At 40.9% G+C, this 14721-nt stretch overlaps 1 long non-coding RNA gene across 2 annotated transcripts; it reads right to left on the bottom strand.

The window, feature by feature from the left end:
• Window positions 1-7471: 7471 nt before the first annotated feature.
• On the bottom strand, window positions 7472-13243 carry LOC128586812 (uncharacterized). Of its 2 annotated transcripts, none has more exons than XR_008380304.1 (3): window positions 13210-13243; window positions 9432-9500; window positions 7472-7633 (listed from the first exon to the last, which is right to left on the bottom strand). It is a non-coding gene; the product is annotated as an uncharacterized LOC128586812 (long non-coding RNA). The 2 variants fall into 2 exon arrangements; XR_008380305.1 differs by lacking the exon at window positions 13210-13243 and adding an exon at window positions 12627-12702.
• Window positions 13244-14721: the final 1478 nt, after the last annotated feature.

The following is a 14721-nucleotide window of genomic DNA, read 5'->3' as shown; positions in this document are numbered from 1 at the left end:
GTTTGTTTTGTCAACTGATAGGCTTTTGAAATCCAAACCATTGTTTTGAACTGGAGGGGTAGAGACAGGATAACAGCCTTTGCTGCAGCCGATACTGTTTTGTTTTCACTGTGCAGGGAAAACTTGCTGGTAGCTGCATCTTCCTTACTCCTCTTCATCCAGATGAGGTAACTAAGCCACCAGGAAGGCATCCTGGAAAGTGTTTCCCAACTGCACACTCCCAGGTGAAGAAACTAATTTCTACAAGAAATTTTTCACAACCTCCTCTGTGGCCTCCTTTCAATCTAAGTCCATGTAATATTCTTAATGTCCTAACATCCAAATTGTGGAAATTATTTTAAATAAGAAAATACACTATATCCAATGTCTTAATAATATGTCATAAAATACTTTAAAAACGTTTGTGGTAGAATCTGTTCTTTTTAGCAACCCAGAATCTCTGCTCCCTTCTCTAGGTCGTAGCACCCCACTTTTCCTCTGGCAAAGCACCTCTCTTCATCACGTGCCAAGAATGCCAATCAAGTGACCTAGCTTCCTCGCCCAACCTACAAGCCTGGCACCCAAGCCAGGCCAGGCCAATTCTCCTACGATTTGAATCTTGAGCAGGGTGATTCAAGGTCAGAAAACATTTGCAGCCAAGACTTTTTGATGGCAGAATCCTAAAGGGATCATCCATTTGTTCCTTCCAACTAGATCCCCACCTTTAAGTGAACTACCTCATATATTTTTTCATTAAAATTCCCATTTACTTAAATATTCCTGAGATATTTCTGTTGCTTTCAACCAAAGAATCTTAATATATTTAATCATAGAAATAGATTGGAATGTACCATTTCAATCATTATTAGACCTTTAAAAATACAGTATTTAGGTGGAAAATAGAAAAAATGAGGATTCATTTTGCTTTTCCTTAAGAGACATCCAGAAGTTCACTCCTCATGGTACAAAAGTACAGTTTAAATATGTTAGTAGACTGATCCAGGGGCAGTGAGTTACCTCGAGTGATTGTTCACAGTTACAGATCAAACTGCTCTTTCCCCTATCTCACTACTGAATTTGACTGGTCTTAAAAAATAAATATGTTAGTAATAACCATAATTTTTCTTAGTTCATTGAGAAAAAGATTATCCTTATAAAAAGCATTTTAAAAAGGAAGTTATAAATAGGTCAAGATATTTTTATAAATAACTGCTAATGCTCGAATCAACTTTGTAATAAATATAAACTCCTACCTCCAAATTGAGATACTTGTAGCAGAAATAAAGCGAGTCACTGTAATAGCTGTGTGGGAGCAACTGTCAGAGTCTTTTCTTTGAAACATGTCATGCATGTATATGTAGGTATAGATAATAGACACAGACACGCCTATTTACATGCACACCAAAACATAGCTACTTATTAAACATTCAGTTACCCGTTCCTTGAGGACGGAGAGTTGCATTATGATCAGAAATCCTTCCATTCTGATAACCGTTCAAGTTTATGACCATTCCCTAACGTATAGAGAGGAAGCAAACCACACACTCACGCACCTTATTCAACAAAACCCTGATCACTGCCTTCTGATTTTTTTTTTCCTGGTCTGGCACTATATTTAAAAATAAACAGGAAAGTTTTGCAAACTTCAGAATACAGTACCGATGGTGAAAGTACAGTAAAATAATAAATAATAATAATTTGATGACTTGGTTTTTTTATGGATAGTGCTCTATAGTTTTCAAACCCTTCCGTGTACTGTAACAGTTTCCAGGAAACTGAGTTTACTCAGAGAGTTCAGTGACGAGGTCTTAATGAAGGAGTTGCTTACAGAGGGTATGAGCAGGTTAAAGAGAAAACTGGGGATGTTGAGGCACCCAGAAAATACCAAGAAAAGGAAGCCCAGATTTCCCCTAGAACTTAAAAGATAAGTGTGGAAACAGTGTTGCCAGAGTCCCATGAAAAGCTAGGGCCAAGGAAGAAGCCAGCCGGTCTGTGTCACATACTGGCCAGCCACTGCCCTGTATGTGACACAGACCCAGAGACAGAGGGGAGGGTTATCTCTCTCTTCTCACATTCTAATCTGCTGTTAAAGTCGACCCGAAGCCAGACGGTAAGGAGGTCCTAGCAATGCAGTTTGTAGGAGGCAGAAAATCCTTAGACTATAGAGATGAACAAAGAAGTGGTGAGTGAGTGCACACGTGTGTGTGTGTGTGTGTGTGTGTGTGAGAGAGAGAGAAGAGAGAATGAATCTGGGGGGGGGGGGACGAAGAATAACCAGCCACATACATTAACTCAGACTACAACAGGCTCAGAGAGATTAAGTGCCTGATTAAATTTACACAACTCGTGATCCCTGATTTGAGACTTAAATACAAGTTTTCAAAGCCAGTGTTTTTCTAGTTCACATTTTAATTGCTGATGATTGAGGAGTATTATGTTGCTTGAGTCAAAAATACAATTTTGTTTCAAACTAAGCCGGCTCAGGGGCCCCTATGGAGGTTTTGTTGCCTGTCTATCATGGGAGTTTGGCCCATCAGGCAGATTGTCCAGCGAACCAGCTGAACACAGTGATGACTGTCCTATTGAGGGGAGGTCCGTAGGAGACCAGGAGAGTCATGGGAGCAAAAGAGAGGAGCAAGGTGACAAAGAGGACCCTGATGCTGCTCTGAGAGGGAAGCATCCCAGTGCGGGTAGGACCCTGGCTGTAGAAGTTAGCAAGCCTGAGTGTGAATCTCCTTTCCCTCCCTCCATACCTGGGGTGTTGGGTAATTAATCTGAGTCTCACATTACTTATTTGTTATACAGGATAAAAATACCTACCTCAGAGTGTTGGAATGAGAACTGAAATAATGTTTGTGCAGTGCTTGGTATGATGTTTGGGGTGCTAGTTCTAATTAACAACCTGTCTAACGCTATTGCTAGGCACAAGACAAACTTAATAGAGGGCTTAATGTGTCTCAGTTCATAGATGTGGAGACTGAGGCTTAGAGAATGATTTGCCTAAGATCGCAGAGCTAACACAAGTGCTGAAATCTAAATTTAAAAGCACCTTCTTCTATTCCGTTATCCAGGCCAGATGAGGTTTCAGTAGTTTTGCCAGTAGTGACTCAAATAAAAAACTTTTAAACTGTGCCGCCACACACATTTTCTGGAACTTTTGCAGGCTGGTGTAACATGGGGACATGAGCCAGGCGCCCTTTCTGGCGATCCCTCTCCTCAGTGTGTGAGTCCATTGCTGACATCTCAGGGTTAGCATCAGCAATGTTACTTACTGTTTTTAAATAAAGCCCAGGGTGCCCTTGACGGATATGCCTTTCACCATGGGATAATTGGTTTGGAATCCTGATGCCATTATTTATCATCACGTGGAGCTGATTTGCAAGGAATATGGCTTTGATGCTCGCAGATTGGCTTTGTGCCAAGAAGTCATTGTTGGGGATTCTGGCTGTTTGATGTTAAGATGCAATCTGCAGAGGGGCTGACGAGGCCTTTTAATAGGAGTTCAAACACAGTGTCACAAGCTTAACGCTGAGGGCCTGCAAGGAGAGGCCTGAATAACAATTCTGACAGAGCTGGGAGGTGTCACTAGACAGGACAGCGTGACCTTGACACCAAGTTAAGAACTCTCAAAGGCATCTGAAACAAGCCAGCAGTTCCTCTCCATACCTACTCTCTCTTAAATTTGCATTTTGGGCACACGATATGCCCCAATTAGGTGTCTGTCTTTCCCACAGGACAGAGCTCCTTAGAGGCAGGGATTATGTCATTAATTCAAACAGCATTCACTGAGCGCCCCTTGCCACTGCCAGGCATTGTGCAGGGAGCCAGGAGTCTTATTCATCTTTGTACCCAGCACCTCGTCCAGAGGCTAGCACATGGCAGGCATTCAATCAGCGTTATGGATAAAATACTACTCACTGAAGAGGCTGAACACAAACACTCTGTTCTCTGAATAATTAACATATTTCAAATGTGTTGTTTTCTTCGAAATTTGCCACAATGCCCAAGCTTTTTGAATTTGGAAAATCAACTTGTGGCAAATATGATAGAACTATTAACTACATGTCCATCAAGCTTGTGATTGAAGACCACAGCATTCTAGTTGATCAAATATTTTGGTTGTTTGAGAGCTGAAGTCCATAATTTGGTACTATGAATTAGAAAAATCAACTCAATACTCAAACAAGACACAAACCATTCCTTGATAATCAAAAGGTAGTGTCAGGCCGGGCACCGTGGCTCACATCTGTCATCCCAGCACTCTGGGAGGCTGAGGCCGAGGCACTCTGGATTGTTTGAGCTCAGGAGTTCTAGACCAACCTGAGCAAGAGCCAGACCCGGTCTCTCTAAAAGTAGCCAGGTGTTATGGGAGGCACCTGTAGTCCCAGCTACTTGGAAGGCTGAGGCAAGAGGAATGCTCAAGCTCAAGAGTTTGAGACTGTTGTGAGCTATGATGCCAGAGCACTCAATCCCAAGATGACTGAGTGCCCCGGCATTGAGTGAAAAAAAAAGGGCAATGTCTCATGACCATCACGTACGGGCTCTAGCTGTACTTGAGGTTAAGAGCCTGGATTAATAACCACTTTCTCTCTTACTGGGATTTTTTTAATACTCAATTAATGATGCATAATTATGATGAGACTTTCAGGTTACAGCCAATCATTTAAAAAATCATCTAAAAAAGAAAAATAAAAGGTTGGATGAAAAAGATTGAAACAGAAACAGACTCTGACTAACTCAAATACAAAAAAAAAATTCAAATACAAAAGAAATTCATTTGAAAGATAATAGTAGCTCTCAGAGGGAAGGCTGGAAGCCCAGGTTCAAAAATAAATGGCAAGAATCAAGGGAGTTAGGCAAGCAAACTGACCCAGGGAAGGGGGTGGATGTCTGCCCCTGGACCCTCCCTGCCATGCCCCAAGGTGAGGGGTGTGAGCTGGAGCCCACGTGGACTGAGCCCAAGCCACAGGGCCACAACCTAAGTGCCGGGACATGGAAAAAACAGGATTTGGCCCCTTGAACTTCTCAAGCAAAAATTTGGTCCCTGCCTCCCATACACCTCATCCACTGATAGAGTCGAAAAAGACAAGTCTACCACACAGAGTAGGTGATTTGAAAATGATCCCAAACTATTTTTTTATAACACCATATGGTACAAAATCTAATGCAATGGGATTAAAAATAGACAAGGAACAATAGGTTGAATAACGCCACCCTCCCCTAAAGATGTCCACATTCTATTCATTAAAACCTCTGAATGTGATGCTTTTGTGGCAAAGAAACTTTGCACATGTGAATCATTTGGGGATCTGGAGATGGGGAGATGAACCTGACGTGGTGGGCCCAAGGTAACCACGAGCGTCCTTATAAGAAGGGGGAGGAAGGATCAGAGTCCGGGGAAGGATGTGTGACCTTGGAAGGAGGGCTGCAGAGAAGAAGCAAAGGTGTTGTGAGCCACACAGAACGAAAGTCAGCAGTCTCTGGAGGCCGGAAAACGCAGGAGGCAGATTCTCCCCTAGAGCCTTCAGAAGAAACCAGTCCTATTGTCACTTTGAATTTAGCCCCTAAAAAAACAATTTTGGACTTCTGATCAATAGAACAATAAGAGAATAGATTGTGTTGTTTAAAGCCAATACATTTGTAGCAATTTATTACAGCAGCCATAGGAAACTAATACAAATGGTAAAAGAGAAATTCTAGCCATTTAAACTTTCTAATAGAAAAAAGGATTCTAGGGAAATAGGAGATTTCAGAAAATAAAAAATACGATACAAAAATACTTGACATGCATCAGTTGCGATTCTTCAATGTTGTCAATGCAACTGTAGCTCCCTGTGCTTTATTCTATCAGCAAAATTCTTTGATAATGGGATCAATATGGTGGCATTTTGGATACAACTCCATAAGACTATGACTTAGCAGTATTACTAGTAACCACAAAAAATGTGGTAATACACCTGTTGCCAAATACAATGAAAAGGCAAAAATTAGAAAAAATGACTATGCACTATGCTTAATTTTCACTCAGCTTTGATAATCCTTTTAATATCAGTGAATTCATACTATGGAAGTTAAGCTTCAACAGTGTACTAGTTTGAACGTGTAGGCAAAACAAAATAAGAAAGGTTAATAGTTGGCAGTGCCTGTAGCTCCGTGGTTAGGGCGGCGGCCACATACACCAGGGCTGGCAGGTTCGAACCCAGCCCAGGCCAGCTAAGCGACAATGATAACTACAACAACAACAAAAAAAAATAGCCGGGCGTTGTGGCGGGTGCCTGTAGACCAGCTATTTGGGAGTCTGAGGCAAGAGAATCACTTAAGCCCAAGAGTTTGAGGTTGCTGTGAGCAGTGATGCCACAGTACTCTACCAAGGGCAACATAGTGAGACTCTGTCACAAAAAAAAGAAAGGTTAATAGTTAAACTTCATATATTTCAAATAACTCAATAAGCCATAGGAAGTAACAATGAAACTGATCGTTAAAGTAGATGTAGTTTTCTTAAAGTATGTTTTTCAATATTTGAACAGTAAAACAAGTTCTAGTTAATAAGCACTTTTGGAGATGGCTTCTCATTCTATAATAAAATTTCTTTTCTTCCTCCTCTGCAATCATTAAAAATGATTTTCATTCAGCATTCAGTCATTCCCCAGTGTCCTCAGTGGCTTGGACTCTCCCTTCCCCTCCATAACCAAGTCCATGAACATTAAAGTACTGTCATACGTGGCTCTCCTTACATGTGAGTTTCATGGCCCCCAATGCTGTATTTTCCATCCGCCTTTGTTTACAATGGCAGAACCGGCACATGTGGAGGGCTGACTGTATGTATCAGAAAAAATCAGCTACAAGTGAACCTGCGTAGTTCAAACCCCTGCTGGTCATGGGTCAAATGTATTTCCTAGTTATTTCAAGAGATCTGGGCTTTCAACTATCCAGTTCCTCTCTTAAACAGAACGTGTAATACTGATTTTTTTTTAGCCAGTGTGATATTGAAGCTTTGTATCAAAATCAGCTGGACCACTGAAAGTAAAATGTGATTTCTGCATAGCAGGTCCCTGCCTTACTAGTCCAGGTGCCATGGATTTGTGCAAGGACTTTCAAATACAGTAGTCCTTTACCACCTATATTGGTAACAGTAGAGGGTTTAGGGTGCTTTAAAAGTAATTTGAGAACTGGGCACGGTGGCTCACCCCTTGTCATGCCTATAGCAGTTTGGGAGGCTGAGGCAAGAGGATTGCTTGAGCCCAAAAGTTTGAAGTTGCTGTGAGCAATAACACCGTGCCACTCCACCCCAGGGCGACTGAGACTCTATCTCAAAAAAAATAAAATAATAATAATAATGTTTTAATTTGGAAAACTCAATGTGGTAAGTTGCAACCTTCTGTTACGTGGTGATGAAGGCAGGAGCAGTATGTGAGTGACAGAGATGTACGATATCAAATGGAAATAATGCCAAGTGCTTTTAAAGAGAGAGGACGAGTGGGTAGGAAATGCTCTTTACTTTACAATAATGAATCTGGTTTTTGTGTAAAAGCTGATCTCAGTTTTGTGCTAGCCTTTCTGTAATGGATAGGTGAAGATGAAGCAGCTTCTTGTCACTGTTTATTGAATTTAACAATTCCATATCCTCTTCGTTCAGAAGAAAAAGAACGAAGACCTAAGCCAAAGGAAAAAAATAGCGTTACATTGACTAAATCACACGAAACTCATAGAATGACATATGGGCTTTAAAGAATCAAAGTCTAGTATTTGCTTTTCTCCCCAAATTGTAACATTTTTTAAAAGTACCTAATCACATCATTGCTAAAAATCACAGTTTCTAAGAAATAAAACAATTATGCTCATTTCTCTGAGCAAGACTTCAAATAGCATTTGACTTTTAATGGATCTTGAAAACCAATAGTTTAGCTTTCATGGAATTATTATACATTGACTCTTTTAGTGCAATGTAAATGATTTGTTTCTATAATAGTGAAGTTAGCGGTTTATATCAATTGATTCAACAGACCTGAATTTCCTAGCATTAAGAACAAGCTCTGGGCATATTGTTTCTTGCTCCCCAGAGGTTCACTCTTGTTCCAGAATCAATTAACTGGGGGCAGGGGGTGTATTAGGAGTACCAACTCCATTGTGAAGGCGAGGCCAGGCACTGAGTCTTGCTTAGAACATCTGAGTAGCTGGCAGGCTCAGGCACATGCTTACGAGCTGAGGGGCTCTCAATCCTGTAGTACCTGCACCCCTATTTTAAGGCCTCAGTTACCTTGCTTTGACTAGGCCTCCATTTACCACCATGCCCTGGAGTTGGATCCTGAACATCAACGTGACAGTTGCCTACCTCTTGTCAATCTTCTCTTTTAATCCTGTTCTCTACATCCTTTGACTACTGGGATGCCTCAGGAATTAACAGAGAGACATGATACAACCACTCTCCCTGACTATTAGAACAGTTTTCCTTCTGATGCTCTATCTGGCTGCAGAAACTATGACAGCAGTTAGAAAAAGATTTTCTTTTTTTTATGTAGGATACCTTTATATAACTTATTGTCCAACCTGAGTGTGTTGAAGAAATAGTACAGGATTTGTATTTCTGCAAGACAGCTCTGGTAGTATGTGGCAGGGGAATGGCTGAGTAGGGGCAGTGAAAGCTAAAGCAGGAGTGTCTTGCAAAGACCTTGGAGAAAATGTTATGATAAGATCCTGCCTGGATGAAGGAAGATTCGGTGAGGGCGGTGAGCAGAGGCAGACACAAGGGCTGTTAGGAAAATAGAACTGCTGGGCCTGGTCACAGAGCGTATGTAGGAGACAAGGAATAAGTCAAGAAAATAAGTTTGGCTTCAATTACTTAGTCTATGAAGATGCCATTTACTGAGATAGGAAATAAGGAGAAAGGCCAAATTTGGAGAAGAACTTATATTTATTTTCAAAAATAATAATGATGGACTTGGTTGTTTAACTTTTAGGTTCTGATTCTAGAGTATGGAATATGATAAAGTTATATTTGACTAAATTTAGTATTTTAAGTTATTGGTTAAAAGTGGAATAAAGTCTTTTCCTCTTTGAAAAGACTAAATAATCAGTAAAATAGTACCCCAACTATAATGTTATGTTAGTCACCATGTGTTCTAGACAGTAATGATAAATATCACATTCATATAGCTTATATATTAATATAGATTAATTTAGAACCTAAGAACATTTAGAACCTAAGGCCTTCACTGGGGATACACGCTATCCGTGCCCAGTGCACACAATGGTTGGCCATATCAAATTTTGACTGTTTGGGGTGACAGGAAGATTTGGTCACTCAACCTTGAAACCGATTGTCTCTTGCTTCTTGGATGATCAGTCATTAAGATCTTCCCCTTCTCATGACTCATCAGCTTTTCAGTAATTTTATCAACAGAAGTCATCCACTGATGCACTCAATACATTGCCGGAATAAGCCTGCCTGTTACCTGGAAGTCACTGATACGTCTGCAGGACACACATTTAAGGAGATGACTGTTATCCCAAAGTTGCTTAGCCTGTCATGAGAGAATGGATAAGACAATCAATATTTTTGAATAATGTGATAATTTCCTTAATAGAGCTATGCGCTGAGAGGCCTACCAATCCTTAGACACAAGCCAGGGTTACCTCTCACAGCCCAGGTCTATCATAGATTCTTATTTTAAAGAACAGGCTCATATATCCTCACATGTCTTCATGGGATGACAATGATAATTGTCATTAAAGAAGCAATGATATACACATGCTATTTAAAGATAGCAGAAGTACTAAAAACAGAACTTAAAAGTGACAGCCTCTAGGATAAAAACTGGCAATGGCGAGGCTTGGGACAGGGGATTTCTGCTTTCATTAGAAACCCTTCTATTTGACCTTCTACCATATGCATGTATTTGATAAATGTAAGAAAAATAAAAAGCTGGTATGGTTCTTTCTCTTGAGTCCTTTCTTCTCCTCAAGGCTTCCACAACTATCCCTGACTTGTTAGAATAGGGAACAGACTGACTCAGGATTTTCCTGGTCCACTGTGTACAGTTCAATTCATTTCAGTGAATATTTGTTACCTGCTTGCTATGTACTATGCGCCAGGAATCGGGGATGTGGTGGTGGGCACCATGGAGCTTACAGGATGCTTTTTAAGGCTTGTCAGAACTAATGCTACTGGGAAAGAGGAATATTACCCTGTAGCTGTTTCATTTCAGTCTTCTCTCCCTCTGATCTTAGTTGGATAAGGTAAGTGCTGCTGCCATCAGAAATGTGTGAGCAGTTAGGGAGGTATGAGCCCAGGGTGGAGCAACTACCACCACCATGGAGGAGAAGCCATGAGGAGATAGCAGAAATAGTCACTGTTATGTTTCCTGTCACACTGGACAGTTTAATGGACAGTGGAGTTAAGGATGCAAGCTCTGGAGCCTGACCTCTGGGGTCAGAATCCCTGCTCTCCTACAGCTGGGAGTGGGACCCTAGGTACATTACTGACCTTTGATAGGGCTATAATTCCTCAACTCTATTATAATTCATCTGGGTAATAACAGAAGCTACCTGATGGTTGTCAGAATTAAATAACTTACCTGAAGATTGCCTGGTAGAATAAATGCTCAGTAAATGCAACTTTATTATTAAGTATATCTGTACACATAAAATGATTAAAATAGTGACACTGCTTATGACTATTTTATATCTACGTGTAACTGTATTTTAAATTTAGAATCAGTATTCTTATCACTAAGTATGTTGATTCATCATTTCTGAATGTAAATATTTATTCGCATGAGACACAAACGCACAAAGATAGATCTAGAAAGACACATAGGACACAGCTGACAGTGACCCTCTTCGTGGTGAGTGAGGTTGGAGATGGTCACCAGCATTTAGCTTTCCACCAAATATTTGATTTCCTTTTTGTGAAAAAAATGTATTCATGAACTAAATAAAAATTTTCAAAGGTAAAAACTTCTATAAAATTAAATGCTAGAACTCCTTTGGGGATGTAAAAAGTTGTCTTTACATTCAGATAAGATTTCCACATTGAATAAAAAAAAAAAGATTTCCACATTCATTGATTAAAAGCCTAGTTCGCAGGTTATCATATTTTACAGAGTTTGAAAAGTGCATGCAGATACCCACTCTCTTGCAAAAGGCCCCTTTCCCTTGTTTCTGGCTGGTGCCACTTGAATTTGACCTAGACCTTGGGGATGCAGGGTTTCAATTAGAGTGGCTAATCGTGACAGCCACTGTAAGCAGAGTGCAGGAAGTAAGAGAGTGTGGGAAAAGTTCAGGAAACAGAGTAGTTGACTTTGTATGGATCACAAGATACCAGAAAAATATGGTACCATATAAACTTGGAAAGTTTGATGAGATTTGGTGTGCCAAGAACCTTCAATACCAGGGTAAGGCATTTGTCTTTGTTTTCCCCTCCCTCCTTCCCTCTCTCCATTCCCCTCCTCCCCCACGTCTTTATTTCTTTAAGTGAATGGGAATCATGAAAGACATTTTTCTAATGTCTTAATAAAAATATTTTGGCAGCAGTGTGTAGGGTGGATTAAAGTGAGCTTTCTTAGGGAATTTTAAATGGTCAGTATAAGATGGGATGAAGGTCTTGACCTAATGGGTAATAGGGAAAATGTAAAAGAAAAAAAAAAGAGTATAGATGAGAAATTGCATGTAAGAGATAGGATAGAGTGTTAATTAGCTAAAAAAAAAAAACAAAAAGCAAAAAGATTGGAAAGAAATGTAGAGGAAAAGGATTCGCAGCCTACTTCAAGGTTTTCAAGAGAAAATTTTTAGAATCTGATGGTGCCATTTTCTAGAAACAAGTGAGTCACCAAGGAAGGGTCACCTTAGCAAAGACAGTGGCTTATTTTAGGATATGTTGAAACTGAATTGCTAGAGAGGCATCTGAGCAAAAACAAACATCGCTCATTTGAACATTTATCTTGAGGGTCTTTTTGTGCTGAGAAGATATTTGAAAATGTAGGTGTGCATAAGATTGCCTGGTAGAAAATGTAGAAGAGGAGGTGGTGACAGAGTTTTGAGGCATAGTTAACTGTAAATAGAAAACCCAGAAAGAGACAGAGGTGGGCACCCAGGTAAGCAAGAGGACAGCCAAGGTCATACTTTCCATGGACTCAAGGGAGAAGAGTATTGCAAGAAAGGAGAGGTCACAGTATCCAGAAAGAGTTAAGAATAATCAGGACTGAAGGGCTCAGGGGGTTGATTCCTTCTGTCACCAGGAATGTTTTATGAAAGGCAATTAGAATAGTAGATGGGCCTGAGGGCGCTGGACAAGAGTCCCCACACATTTTAAAGGTGAAAAAGTCAAATCATGAAGAAAATGTGAAATTATAAGAGAGACTTTACCTAATAAATGCAACCAGTGTAACCTGGTTCTTTGTACCCTCAATGAATCCCCAACAATGAAGGGGGAGGGGAGGGGAAGGGGAAGGAGAGTGAGAGGCGGGAAGTGGAGGGAGGGCGAGGGCGAGGGGGAGCAGGAGGAGGAGAAGGGAAGGAAAACAGAGTCAAGACTGCAGCAAAAGCTGAATTTTTCTTGGGCTGCCATCTCTGAAGGTGATGCTAGTGTATATATTGGGAGGGGGGAGGAGGATTGGCAGAAGGACGGAGGGCGTGAGGCAGGATCTCACCTAACGTGCACAATGCGAGGGTGTGTAACACACCCTCCGGGTGAGGGGCTCCTTTACAACTGGAACTTTACCCTGGAAGGGAAAACAATATAATCTAAAAATTTGTGCCCTCATATTAATTTGAAATAAAAGAGAAAACAAAGGAAGAGTGTATATTGAAAGCATTCTATGTCTCAAACTGAGTTGCTTAAGCCAATGATTATGCAGTGGAATATGGGAGGGGATCAGCTTCCTGTAAGAAGCACAGATTACATCCTCCTACTGCTCACCCACTTTCAATACCTCATTACAATATTGTGTTGTCCACACTATACTTTCTAGACCTTAGTAACTGGATTCCTCCCACTATTAATTTCCACTGTTACTCAGAACAAATCCAGGCTGGTCTACTCACTGTTTCCCAACATCTCTTCCAATTCCCGTACTTACACCTGGCCTCGTACCATTTCCTTTGCTTAGAATCCTCTTCCTCTCTCTGCTTCTTCGAATTCCTAAACTCCTCAGGTTTAAACTAGCACCATCCTTTCTGTGATATTTTTCATTACAGTCCAATTGCTATAACATTGATTCTGCGGTTACTTACTTGGCACTATCATGCCTTCTTACATGGATGTGCAACCTTTGGTCTTTTCTAACTCACACTGGAAGAATAAGAGTCCTCTTGGGAGACACAGTAAATACACGAACAGTAAGAAAAGCTGATAAGCAAAAAAAAAAGACTAGGCGTACTTTTCATGATATCCGACACCACAGATAAGAAAAAAAAATCCTGGGCGGCGCCTATGGCTCAGTCGGTAAGGCACCAGCCCCATATAACGAGGGTGGCGGGTTCAAACCCGGCCCTGGCCAAACTGCAACCAAAAATAGCCGGGCGTTGTGGCGGGCGCCTGTAGTCCCAGCTACTCAGGAGGCTGAGGCAAGAGAATCGCTTAAGCCCAGGAGTTGGAGGTTGCTGTGAGCTGTGTGAGGCCATGGCACTCTACCGAGGGCCATAAAGTGAGACTCTGTATCTACAAAAAAAAAAAAAAGAAAAAAATCCTTACAAAACCAGCATCCTTACAAAATCAGTATGCATTACAAGCTTTTTGAGGGTAAAAAATAATTTAAAAAGTACCTAGCATAATATTATTTTTAAGCCAAAGTATCTTTAAACTGAGGTTATCTATGTGTATAGTTTGATGAGTGTTGAAAATGTATACACCTGGGTCACCACCATGGTAGTCAAGATAGAGAGCATTCCCAGCCCAGTGTCTCCCACAAAGACACCAGGCTCAGCACAGGTGGGGCAGGGCAAGTTTGCTCAGGCAGGACGAGGAGAATGAATCTTATGTTTGAGCCTATCCAAAGGGGTTGAATTATCTGAGGTCAGGTGAAGCAAAAAAATCAAATACTGGAATTGGGACAGCAGGGACAAGGGGACGATATTTTGTAAGTCAGAGCTGGTTTGAGATTGGATTGTGCAATCTTGTGTATTAACACAGGCAAAGTTCAGTGACCCACCGACAGCCGTGGAGGCAGGGGCACCAGCTGGTGACATCAAAGTCAGCTTTCTCTACCTGGGAGAATTTCCCCTCTTAGCAAGTTAAGGGTGGTGGGTGTGTGGCGCTCCTGCCTGAGGTCTGAGGCTTCTGGGAGCTTCATATTAAAAACCTTCACTCGCTGACTACTAATAAAAGTGAGATCTCGGATCCAAACTTGGATATTTTGCTTTTGCTATACAAGCAAATCATTCCACTTATTTTCCCAAATGGGAATTGTATTGAACTAAGAATATGTGAAAAGGATGATAAGGAATGATCCAAGTGAAATATTTCTCTAACATTATGCTGTAGTGTTTCTAACTTATATTGAAACAGAGCTATCCACTGTCAGGTAGCAAAGGCTTGGAGAACCTACTGAATGTCTCTACCTGTCTATTTCTATGTGGCCTCTTGAAATTAATGTGTTCCAAGCAGAATTTTTTTTTTTTCAGATTAATATAAGGGTGCATACGATTCAGTTACATTGTCTGCATTTGTTAGGTAAAGTCCCAGTGGCAGGTGAGCCCTTCCCCCAGGAGGTGTGCCATGTACCTCTACATTGTGCCCGTCAGGAG

Source organism: Nycticebus coucang, chromosome 5, assembly GCF_027406575.1.
Source record: "Nycticebus coucang isolate mNycCou1 chromosome 5, mNycCou1.pri, whole genome shotgun sequence".
Lineage (NCBI taxonomy): Eukaryota > Metazoa > Chordata > Mammalia > Primates > Lorisidae > Nycticebus > Nycticebus coucang.
This window is presented reverse-complemented; position numbering and strand designations above follow the sequence as displayed.